General features: G+C 45.0%; 1 protein-coding gene across 3 annotated transcripts in view; it reads right to left on the reverse strand.

Annotated features, from left to right (window-relative positions):
• The window catches only part of LOC135217107 (uncharacterized), a 172532-nt gene that overhangs the window by 97977 nt on the left and 61520 nt on the right, over positions 1 to 13035 (reverse strand). The gene's annotated exons all lie outside the window — the stretch shown is intronic.

Consider the following 13035-nt stretch of genomic DNA (forward strand, 5'->3'; position numbering starts at 1 on the left):
GGAGCTGCGGGCTGAAATTTTGTCTTCAAAAGAAGAACGCAAGAGTACGTACGAGGACTTTATAGTCCGAGATAGACGGGGCTGCAGCAGGTTCCTCTTCAACCGATTCAGCCCGAACTACTTAGCTCTCCTTCTCTCTAAACGGAAGAGGAGACCGTCTTACAGGAGAGGGCGTCCTAATGTCAGGTTTTGGCTTGATCAAAGGACCCCTATCCTTGCTAGAGGCAGCCTTATTTCGGGTGTCTTCTTTATGACGCTTACTGCTCGATGAAGGTAGAGCGTCCTGAGGAGGACGAGCGTCCTCAGCGCCTTCCGCAGCAGTCTCACCTGCCCGAGAAGCGTCCTTACATTTCTTCTTCGCTGACATACGTGCCTGTGCGCGTAAACTAGCGTCTGGGGGTACGACTTCTTGGTCAGAATCCCCAAAAACGTCTTGAAAGGCGGCCTGAACGTCCTGCCTAGCGTCCTGGTGAGCGTCCTGGTGAGCGTCCTGCCGAGCGTCCTGTCTAGCGTCCTGGCGAGCGTCCTGACGAACGTCCTGCCTAGCGTCCTGCCAAGCGTCCTGACGAACGTCCTGCCTAGCGTCCTGCCAAGCGTCCTGACGAGCGTCTTGACAAGCGTCCTGACGAGCGTCCTGCCGAACGTCCTGCCGAACGTCCTCGTACAGAGCGTCCTCCTCAAAAGCGTCCTGACGTAACGTCCTTCTAGAGGACGAACGAGATCGGCGAATCGCCGAAGGAGAAGCGATCGGCGAACGAGACGAAGTAGGTGAAGGAGAAGGAGACTGCTTAGTCCTCTTGACAGGCAGTCTAAGGTCCTTCTCCGCTTAGGCTCGACTGCTGCTTGTTCGAGTCCTCTGAGCCATAAGCGAGGATAGCTGGTCCTGAAGGGACAAAAGAATGTTCTTCGTTGGGGAAGAATGAACAGAGGAAGCAGGACTGATCCTGTGAGAAGACGAGGGGCGAGGGGACGCCTCCTTCCTTCTCACAGGTACAGCTACCTGCTTCTCAGGTATACGCGCCTGTGCACGCAACCTAGCGTCCTCATCGGAGGAGATCCTGCCTCTCTTCTGAGGCGGAAAAACGTCATACGCGTCCTCCGACGAAAGCGGCGAAAGAGGACGTGAAGCGTCCTCCGCACGAAACGTCCTTTTCAAAGGACGAGAGTCTCTCCGAGCGCTCCACCCCTTGCGCGGGGAGGACGCTTCGGAGGACGAAAAGCACTCTTTCAGGACGCGCGCATCGTGCACGGTCCTTGGCAGCCTGGCCGGTCTTTGCTACAGGGCCTGCCGAAGGGACGCCAGATCGGTGGGAAAGCCCCCGTAACCCTCTGGCGGGTTTCGACCATACCTATTCCCTGGGTCGTTGGGAGTCTGATAGAGGTCTAGGGGCCTAGAGGCATTATGGGGCCGATCTGACGCCCCCACCCTCCACAACCACTGGGGGGCGGGGGCACGATCACACACTTGCACCGAGCCAGTTTCTAAGGCTTTCACTTTGGTCTCCAGAGTGCGAAGAGACTCCAAAATCAGAGAGAGAGCATTCGCTTCTCCCGACACAGAATCAGAGCCCGAAGGCAACACAGGTTTAGGGGTTGTAAACACTACAGGTGTTAATGCAGGAGAGATGTTAGCCTTACCTTTGGAAGAACTACTCCTGGAGGAAGACCTCCTGATCCTATCGCGCTCCAATTTAAGGCGATAGGACTCATATACTCTCCATTCATCATCGGTCAATTTCTCACATTCATTGCACCGATTATCAATCAAACAATTAAGCCCCCTACAACTCATACATACTGTGTGGGGGTCTACCGATGCTTTCGGTAGCCTCACCTTACAATCAGCCCTCACACACACTCTGAAACTCACACACTTGATCCAGACATATCTTATATAGAAAGTCAATCCAAAATCAAAAAAACGGTCCACTATCGCGCATGCCAATTCAACAATCTAATTCAATACCAAAAAAATCAATCAGATACTTAAAAGCGAGTCAATTTCCAAAAAATCCTGAGCAGAGGTCTGTAAACAGATGTTTACCGACCGGCGACAGAAAAAAATATGAATAGAAAATGGGAATGGTTCCTGATATCCGCCTCCCAGCGGCGGGAATGGGTACTACCACCTGGCCGCCCACTGCGTGTGCCGCGAGTTTTGAAATTTCTGTCGGACGTCAGAAAATACAGCTATATATATATCTGTCAGGTAAGTGGCATGAACAAAACGTGAGATAAATGAAGAAATGTAAACATTTTGCTAGTTTTCTAAGCTACAAACAAAAATATGACCCACTGAGCAAGCAGTCTGCCTCCCAGTACCAGCCAATCAGAGGCCGCCAAACAAACGTCTCGTAGGCGCAAGAATCTACCTTAAATGAATCGACTATAGTTGGTTTTGCTTCATACAAACGACTTATTATAGGGATTTTTATATTGTCCTATCAATGTAAGAAGCAACTATGTAATAGCTTCAATATTTCTAAAATGTAATCATTGTTATTGTCATTATTTCTCTTTTGAGCAATATGTTTTGCTAGCTTTCATCAACTTCCTCCTTCACCAATGCTTCTCCACAATCTTCCACAATGCTGAATGTCTGTTGCCTGAATTTAGGTGCACATATTATATTACTGTACTGTACAGGCAGCTGATGCCAAGTGATTTTCGACGCTAAGCGATTTTAAACTCTACGCCGCACACCTTCTTTCGAAATTCTAGACCAGTTAACAGCACCCTAGACCAGCCAAACGGCGCCGTGATCTCGCAATGGCGCAATAAGTAAAATTATATTTATGCAGTATAGTACTATAGAATTTACTGTTAGTACTGTACAGTACATTATAGTATTATAAATACTGTAAAGTGAAAAAAGCCTAGCTTTAATCCTTTGGGTGTCTAGAGTATGTAAAGCTGTACATAATAAGGTTTTATACAGTGTACAGGTAGCTGTAGTGTTCAAGTTACGATAATTCGTCTTACAATAATCCGATTTTATGAGAGACCAAATTACAATAGCCTAACTTTATCTCATCTTCTAGTTACATAAGTTCAAAAACAGCAAAAGAAAGTATGGTTTTAACATTATACGTGTCTCGTAAACGTGTACAGCCATGAACAACCGAACAAGAAACAACTTTTTTTTTCTAAGTACAACCGAATTGGATAACATCCGTTTGGCTTGTATTTCAATCATCGTACTATAGTACACTATTACAGTAGTTGTTATAAATGACGTTATGTAGAATAGAACTGAGATATCTTCATGTAATAACTTTATTCGCTATAGATCAAAGATCAATCTAGAAATATACTGTTAAATTTAAACCTAGTTATAACTGAAGCTGAGAAAACTGTTCAAGCTGCTAATGACTATTATCGTGCATCGGCAACAAATATAAAACTCTATTAAACATATGCCATCAAACACAACCGTAGATAAAATTGAGATAAAATCCTTTTAATCAAAACTACAGTGCATGAAAGAACACTTTTTAATGTTGGTTTCACGCCAATATAAGATAAATAATGTAAAGATCTGTTAAGAAAAAAAAAATTAGTTCACAATCACAACGAGACATATTCAATTCATATTTCCACCTAAAAACACATCATATAAGGAAAAATAACCTTGTCTAATATAAGTCAGGAATCTAGTCATTCATTTATGCTAACTAGAAGCAAGAAAATTCGCTCAGAATTGTGTTAAATATGTCAAAACAAACTCATATTCGCTATCAGCTGATTTCAAACCAAAACACTGGCTGCTCTGCGGAATACTGGATTAGATTTGCTGTAGTATTTTATAATACAATGACATGAGAATACATACAATATTATTGGATACATTGAAGTAATGTATAACTTTTTAAAGGATTTATGGAAAAGATGCATATTTACTTTTTCTTCTGTGCTTATCTTAATTTTCGTCACTGCCATCAACGTAGCAGCGGCATCTCGAGCTCGTACAGTTATACCTCAATTTTTTGCTCCAGTAACAAAGCTAAAATCGACCAAGTTACACAGTTATATTTAGTACTTCTATCCTATGGAAAAACAAACAAATTGCAGTGTTGCACAATCGAATGTATACGCAAGTTTTGTCTTTTAAAATAAACTTATGCAACAGTTGTAAATATGATTTGTTATAAAAACGTGATTCAATTATATAAATTAAAATTTTATTATTCGGGCGCAACTGAACAAAATATTGTCTTCATCATGTGAAGGGCTGTTACAAAGACTTCAAATGGACATGCGTACTGCCACTGTATCATATTTATGTACAAAAATAAAATAAATACCCTGTAATACATTTTTCATACATTTTAAACATAAATGCATGAAAACTTATAACAAAAAGCTGAAGTTTCATTATAACAAGAAGTTGAAGTTTCATTTAAAAAATGAGTTATAATTAGCTCCCAAATTAATAAAATAACACCATGCATTTTTCGGAACAGAGGCGGACAAGAACGAACATGAAAAAACATCCTCTGACAACGTGGAGGGTAGTTACAAAAGCTGCCTTAATTTGTATCATATTTATGTACAAAAATAAAAATGCCCTATATGTAATATATTTTCATACACATTTTAAACATAAAAGAATGAACATTTATAAAATCGACACATCGATCACTAAATTTGCCCTCTTTTTAACTCTATATTTTCAGAAGAGCGGCAGGCGGCGGCTAACAAGAAAGAACATGAAAATACATCCTCTGATAACATGAAGGGCAGTTTCAAAAGCTGCCTTTGTTTCATATTTCTGTACAGAAATAAAAATACCCTATACATAATACATTTTCATAGACATTTTAAACATAAAAGCATAAACATTTATAAATTGACACATCCATAGCTAAATTTGCACTTATGTAACTCGATATTTTCGGCATAGAACAGCGTCAGAGGCATATATTTTACCCTAATACCTATGTAATAACTCTCCATAAAATTTGTTAATAACATTTGCATAACCTTTATGTATGAACTCGTTAGACATAACAGAGCTGGCGGTGCTGTTAACCAAAAATTGTGCCATAAAAAATACCTTAAATTGTCTTATTTTTTTAATGAATAATTTTGACGACAGCCGTAAAACCGATTTGCTGCTAAGCGATTGGGCTGTTAACCGCAGGCTGTCTGTATTTGTATTAGCAATGCGAATGATTTTTAGCATGTATATTCAATATATAGCCAAAATGTGTACAGTAAGTGTGTTTAGAACTGCAGTATTATTACTGCCTTAGTTTTGTACAGTATACCATATAACGAGTCTTGCAGATATCTTTGATATTAGACCTAATGTTAAACCAGTACAGCTGTGTGTGACAGAGGAAAGAACAAATTTCTGGGCTCAGCTCGTGTCGCTGCGCGAAATATCCTTTAATCTATTATTTCTAGGGTAAATGTACTAACACATACCAGAGAATAAATAAAATAAAGAAAAAAGGTCAGTATAACTGACTCGCTCACCCTCCAAGAGGGTGTCGGTATGAACACTAGGCGAGTGAGACCACTACCACGAGCCAAAAACCAATAGAAATCTCCCACAACAAAAACCCTCCATGAGGAGAGCCGACCCACAGAGTGAGCAGCTCGCACCACTACTACTCCATCCCATGCTGCCGACTGCTGCGCCTCTGGTGGTCATCCTTTTCAGTTAGCGCACACGAGTCACACGTGATATTTTTCTCTCTGTGTTTTTTGTGCCCTTTCGTTGGATTTATCTATGATGGAGCGTGCAGCTATTGCAGCAGCTAAGTTAAGTAACTCAGTATTTATCGGTTAGTTGGTTTTTTCCGGCCTCAGTCAGTATTTTGCCGTTTTTTAGATATAAATACGAACTCGGGTGTCGGAAGCATGGCAGCATGGTTCTGCCGCGTGGTGGGTTCGTTCTCGGTCTCCCATACCTAGAACATCCCCTTATCTATATACGCTCTATATTTATTATCCATTTTACTTAGGGTACTGTCTACTCAGGTTTGTCATGCATGCATGTCTTTTACCTTATGTAGGCTTCTTCTTTCCAGACCCTAGTCCCGGCTCTTAGTATCGGCCTCTGACTAGCTTGAGTGGTAGACTTTCCTTCGGGTTAGTCGTACACTCCTGGATTTTTTCTCCTACTATATTGTTTTCTTTCTTTTATTTTATTTTATTATAACATGTATTTTGTTGTGGCTAGGTTAGTTTAGGCGCTGGCTTAGCCTAGGTCCTGGCTCCTTGAGCCTATGCTACCGCTCATCAGTTCGGTTGCTTCCCTATAGCATCTCTCTGATCAGTCGGTTTTGGCCCAGTAGGTCTCCATGCTACCGCTTTTCAGTTCAGTTGCTTCCCGATAGCATCTCTCTGATCAGTTGGTTGGTCCTAGGCTTAGTTGTCTTATTTTGGTCTTACCGCCTCGTGGTCACTACGCGATCACGAGACCAGCCAGACGCCTGCCCAGTCCCCTTCCCCCCTCCTCCCGCTCTTCCATAGAGTCGGGGAGGGTGGGTCGGTCTGCCCACGCTCGCTCCACATACCCGAGCATGCCTCCCTCTCTCCCCCCAGGCGGAGGGGCCAGGGAGACGGGACAGACCCAGACTGGACGCGACCTCTCCGGCTTCTCGGTCCGGCCCGGTGGTGATGTGGTGGGGGGTACTGGCCTTTCCCCCCATCCGTTGCTTCCTTGTCGCTCCGGTTCGCTCGAGCCTGTATGTCTCCTCGCTCTTCCCGACCCTGGCATCCAGCGGGAAGATGTTAGTCCACCCAGTAGAGTGGACCGGAACATACAGTGGGTCCCTGCTAACCTTACCGCATTGCTGAGTTACTAAACTCCGCTACGCACTGGACTTGGTCCGGTTCGTTTGAGTTTTAGGTTTAAGCGTTATTAGATTAACTATAAGTTTATCTTAAGTACCTTAAACCTTTTCCCCCCTCCCTTACATGTCTTACCGGATATCTCCGGGATTATAGCCTATTCAGGCGAGGCAGGGGGGGGTTATGCCCAAATTTTTTCCGAGCTCCGGCATGCAACGGAGTTCTTCTGTCCTTTAGCCTGTAAGTGTTATTCTTTAAGATACTCATGTATCTTCCCACTTACAGTCACCAACTGTGAGCATCCGGGGATGCGCCGCCACACTTCAGGACCCATGTGGACACGAAGTTTGCCGGTCCCATGCTCCATGCGCGACGCTGCACGGGGACATCCAGGTCTGGTACCATGAGACGTGTACCATATGTTACGATCTGGTGAGCCAGCTTTTAGAAGGGGTGAGTATCCCATCTCCGGTAGCTGCTCCGCTTCTGTTTTAGTGCTTAAGTTTTCATCATCCACTTTAACTTAAGGCATCTAAATTTTAAGTTATATTTTAAGTTTTAGTTTTAAGTGATTCTTAAATCTAATCTACGCCCTCTCTTCCAGGCGCCGGCAGTGAAGGATACCGCACTGGCACCCTGCGGGCCTGGGTCGGCGGTTTTGGGAAGAACGCCGCCAAGGGTATGCCCTACATCTTGGAGAAGCGGTTGGCGCTGTTAATCTTCCCCGGAGGCAAGGCGACAGGATACGTCGACCCAGTAGAGGCGGCCCCTACTATCGCCTTCATCCAACAACAGCTGGCTGCCTCATTAACTGATCAAGACCAGGATATCTCCACGGACGTCGCGACTCTAGATATTAATGTGGAACCTATGGTAGGTGTAGACGACCTGTTGGTCGAGGTAAAGTAGGGTGGACACCCAAGGGTCACCCTTGGGTGTAACTGTTTCTTCTACTCCTGCAACCTCTCCATCCTTCCAAGGCTTTACAGGTGATGAATTATATACTCCTCCTGACGCTTCGGTTAGACCTAAGGTCAAGGGTCAAGCAGTGAAATCCTTGACTAAGACGTCGTCGTCGTCTAAGAAGTCGACTTCGGCGTCATCCTCCTCACGTAAGTCTCCGACTGCGAATCCCGGAGCAGACAGGTCTAAAGCTTCTAGCTCCGGCTCTAAGTCCTCGAGGAGTAAATCCTCCAGAGAGAGATCTCGCACCCCGGCAGAGTCACCAGTTCCGCTACCCTTGGTTCCGATTCAGAGCCACCCCTCCACCTCCGCAGCAGCTCCGGCCTTGGACTCCAATGCTGGCCTGTTGCAACAGGTGGGCGACCTGGTTGGTCCCTAAGAATAGCATGGAACAAATGATCTCTCGTCTGTCGGATAGGATTACTTCCCAAGACTCCATTATAGCCGGACTGAGAGAAGCCCCTCTAGCCTCTCCTCCACTTTTCCAATACGAGTGGAACTCAGCTTCCTCCGTATGACTCGCTACCTCCGTTCTCGATGAACAATCCATGGAGAGTAGCGTCATACGCCCCCTTCCAAGACGGTCTCATTTCCATACCGGAATTCGGAACTCGAAGGATAGAGGACTTCGAGTTCTTCCCGGAAGACCTCCAGCCTCCGTTCATAGGCTACGCAAGGCTTACAGCTTCAGCCATGGTTCGGATGATAGGGTACCAAAGGAGACAGTCCTCTATTCACGAGACAGGCTCAGAGAGAATGGCTCAGATGTTTAGAGGACATGGATTGTTCTAATACCAGGATACAACCTTTCAAGAGTCCCTTTACCATTTTCACAATGGATGAGAGTACCCCGCTCCCGTTCCTGACAAAGATCGCGAGGTCTACCATCCCAGCGGCCCAGAAGGGGGAACCCATGCCAACAATTGAAGGAAGCAGATCCCACATCTCCGTTGCTCCCCTCAGCCGGAGAATTGTGGGAGGACTTGCCAAACACCTTCTCAGCTGGCAAAACTCAAAACCGGACTGTGCTATGGAGCAGTTTGGTGAAAAGCTACCCAGGCTCCAGATGGCCTTATTCAGGCTGAATTGACGCGAAATCGCGATTAGCCAGATCAATTAACTCTATGGCTATGTCCGAGGTAGCAACCATAGCTTATGGCTCAGAACCGCTTTTTAAGCTCATGACCAAAGCCCTGACTCAAACGGTACAGTCGGATATGTTTGAGTTTGCCACTGCTAGAACGAATTGTAGGAAGCATGTCCTACAAGAGGCAACCATTCGACATGAGCCGAATAGGTTACTCTCGTCTAACATCTGGGGAGCAGATCTCTTCCCAGAAGCTATGGTGAAGGAAGTCCAGTCAGAGGCTACGAGGCTGAACCAGAGCCTTAAGGACCGTTGGGGCCTTACGGCTAAGAGGAGACAAGACCTAACACCTAAAGGTAAGGGACAGAGGAAACCTAGGCGTTTCCATCCTTACCAGGAAAAGCAGCCACGCTTTCCTCAGCAAGTTTCAGCGGTTCCCTTAGTGCAAACAGCCCAACCTTCCACCTCTAAGGCTCAATCACAGCCAATTTATGTGATATCCCCTCAGCCTCAGCCCTCCACCTCTTACGCCATCTCTCCGGCTTACAATCAAGCCTTCGAGAGTCAAGCTTCACAGAAGTATGACCGCTCGGGTAAGGGAGGCAGAGGTAAGCGTTCCTTTCGTGGGAGAGGATCGGGAGGCCCCTTTAACAGGGGAAAGCACTTCAGAGGAGGCCGAGGCGGTTACCAGAACCAATGAAGAACTTCAGTAGGAGGGAGGCTGTTTCACTTTCGCCACCGGTGGAACTTCAGCGAATGGGCTCAGAGCATAGTGTCAAAAAGGCCTGGGTTGGAGCTGGTTGACGAACCCACCTCCATCCAGACCTTTCCGTCAACTTCCTTCCAAAGAATTGACAGAGTACGCAGAGGACCTCCTTCAGAAAGGAGCTATAGCGAGAGTCAAGAGATTAAAATTTCAAGGTCGCTTGTTCAGCGTGCCAAAGAAAGGCTCACAAAAAAGAAGGGTAATCTTAGACTTGTCCCGCTTAACTTAGCCATCCGCTGCGACAAGTTCAAGATGCTCACGATCTCACAGGTGCGGACCTTACTTCCCCGTGGGCCGTCACCACCTCTATCGATCTTACAGACGCCTACTATCATATCCCTATTGCAAGACACTTCCGTCCGTATCTGGGTTTCAAGATAGGAGACCAGGCATTCTCCTTCAAGGTAGTTCCCTTCGGACTCAACGTGGCACCCAGGGTGTTCACGAAACTAGCGGAAGCGGTAGTGCAACAACTCAGATCACAAGGGATTATGGTAGTAGCGTATCTCGACGATTGGTTGATCTGGGCTTCAACAGTCGAGGAATGCAACAGAGCTACACTGAAAGTGATTCAGTTCTGGAATATCTAGGCTTCAAGATAAACAGGACCAAGTCAAGACTCACTCCAGAGTCAGACTTTCAGTGGCTGGGCATTCAATGGAATCTATCCTCCCATACTCTGTCGATTCCATCAACCAAAAGGAAAGAAATAGCGAAGTCAGTCAAGCAATTTCTAAGTCACAAACTGGCGTCAAGGAGAGCTCAGGAGAGGATCCTGGGTTCTCTCCAGTTTGCATCAGTGACGAACGTCTTAATGAAAGCCAAACTGAAAGACCTAACCAGAATCTGGCGCTCACGAGCAAATGTCAGGGCCAGGGACAAACTATCCTCAGTCCCTCTGATTCTAAAGAATCGTCTTCGGCCGTGGGCGAAAGTCAAGAATTTGTCAGTGTCAGTACCCCTTCAGTTCCCTCCACCAGGGATTACCATCCACACAGACGCGTCCTTAAGCGGTTGGGGAGGGTATTCACAGGTCCAAAGGGTTCAAGGAACTTGGTCACCTCAGTTCAGTTAGTTCCATATAAACGTACTGGAGGCAATGGCAGTGTTCTTGACTCTAAAAAGGTTGCGCCCACCAAAGTACTCCCACATAAAGCTAGTTCTGGACAGCGCAGTGGTAGTACTTGTATAAACAGAGGAGGCTCCAAGTCACGTCATCTAAATCATGTGATGGTAGCCATCTTCTCCCTGGCAGACAAGTTCAGTTGGCATCTCTCCTCCACTCACATAGCTGGAGTGAGAAACGTCATAGCAGACGCGTATCCCGATCAGTGCCCCTTGAGTCGGAATGGTCACTGGACAACAGTTCGTTCCAATGGATCCTTCAAGAGTCCCAGGGCTACAGGTGGATCTCTTCGCATCTCAAGCGAATCACAAACTTCCCTGTTATGTAGCCCCCAACCTGGACCCTCTGGCCTATGCCACGGACGCCTGGCTCTAGACTGGAACAACTGGAAGAAGATTTATGTCTTTCCCCCAGTGAATCTTCTTATGAAAGTTTTAAACAAACTCAGGACGTTCAAGGGTCAAGTGGCTCTAGTAGCCCCAGACTGGCCGAAGAGCAATTGGTATCCCTAATTCTGGAGCTGGGCCTTCGTCCTCTTCGGATCCCCAATCCCAAGCTCTCCCAGTCAGTACAAACGAAGACTGTGTTCGCTTCCTCAGGGATTCTCAAAACCCTAACTTTATGGATTTCATGAAGTTTGCGGCAAAAAGAGATGCGAATATTGACCCTCAGAATATTCTCTTCTTGGAATCCGATAAAAGGGATTCAACTTTGAGACAGTACGATGCTGCTGTCAAAAAGTTAGCAATCTTCCTGAGAGAATCTGATATTAGAATCATGACAGTTAATTCAGCTATATCCTTTTTCAGATCCTTATTTGAAAAAGGTTTAGCAGCTAGCACGATTACGACAAACAAGTCAGCCTTGAAAAAGATATTTCAATTTGGGTTCAACATAGACTTGACGGATTCCTACTTCTCGTCTATTCCTAAGGCATGTGCTAGACTTAGACCTTCTGTAAGGCCTATGTCAGTTTCATGGTTCTTGAACGATGTTCTAAAACTGGCTTCAGAAACCGACAAGACACATGCTCGTTTATAATGCTCTTAAGGAAAACCCTGTTTTTATTAAGCTTAGCTTCAGGAGCAAGAATTTCAGAACTGTCGGCTTTATCCAGAGATCCGGATCATATTCAATTCCTTCCCACAGGGGAAAGTACTACTTTCTCCGGAACGTAGCTTTTTAGCAAAGAATGAAGATCCTTTGATGAGGTGGGAACCTTGGAAGGTACTACCCCTTCCACAAGATGTATCTCTTTGCCCAGTTACAACCTTACGAGCCTTTCTGTCCAGGACCTCCTCATCCTCATCGGGTCCCCTCTTTAAGAGGGAAAAAGGTGGTACTTTATCCATTAAAGGCATCAGGCAGCAATCCTGTACTTTATTAAGCAAGCCAATCCTGACTCTTTCCCGAAAGCACATGATGTTAGGGCAGTAGCCACCTCAATTAATTATTTCCAACACATGAACTTCGATGAGTTGGAAAAGTATACCGGATGGAAATCGCCGACAGTGTTCAAACGCCATTACCTTAAGTCCTTGGAAGCTCTGAAATTTTCAGCAGTAGCAGCGGGAAACATAGTTTCCCTGATTTCGTAGTTAATTCGTAGTAGAAGATTCAGTCCTCCTCTACCTGCTTCACCCAACAGTTCGTCTATTCCTACCGTGTTCATTTACATTCACCTGGTGTCTTAGCTGCTTTTATGATGATGTAGTGGGTGCCCCTTAGTTTTTTGCTAGGGACACTCACAGATGATTATGGATTTTGATCTCATGGATGTTACCCCTTATTTTTATGCTAGGGGATACATCTCATTTATAATGGTTACGGGTTTTGTATATTAAGTCATATGCATTCCTTATATATTATCATTGTTGTTTAATTTGTTCATTTGACTACTCTAATTGCTATTATATTTTGATACATGCCTTTACACAGATACCATTTTGTTACATGTAAGCCATTTACCTCTGTACATATGTAAATTACCTTATGATAAGAAACATGTTTTAGAATTAAGGGTAATTTAAGCATATTTTCTTTTGTATCACTGTGTATTTGTATCTTTTTAGCAATTATATTCTTTTTATATTTACTTTATTTTTTATTTGAGACCTATTCTTATTTATTTTATTACTTTTGTTTACAATCTTGTGCTATTTCTCTGGTACGATTTCGCGCAGCGACACGAGCTGAGCCAGAAAAGGGATTTTGACGTAAGGAAAAATCTATTTCTGGGCGATTGGCTCGTGTCGCCAGCGAAATCCCACCCTACCCATCCCTTCGCCC

Source organism: Macrobrachium nipponense, chromosome 7 (genome assembly GCF_015104395.2).
Source record: "Macrobrachium nipponense isolate FS-2020 chromosome 7, ASM1510439v2, whole genome shotgun sequence".
NCBI lineage: Eukaryota > Metazoa > Arthropoda > Malacostraca > Decapoda > Palaemonidae > Macrobrachium > Macrobrachium nipponense.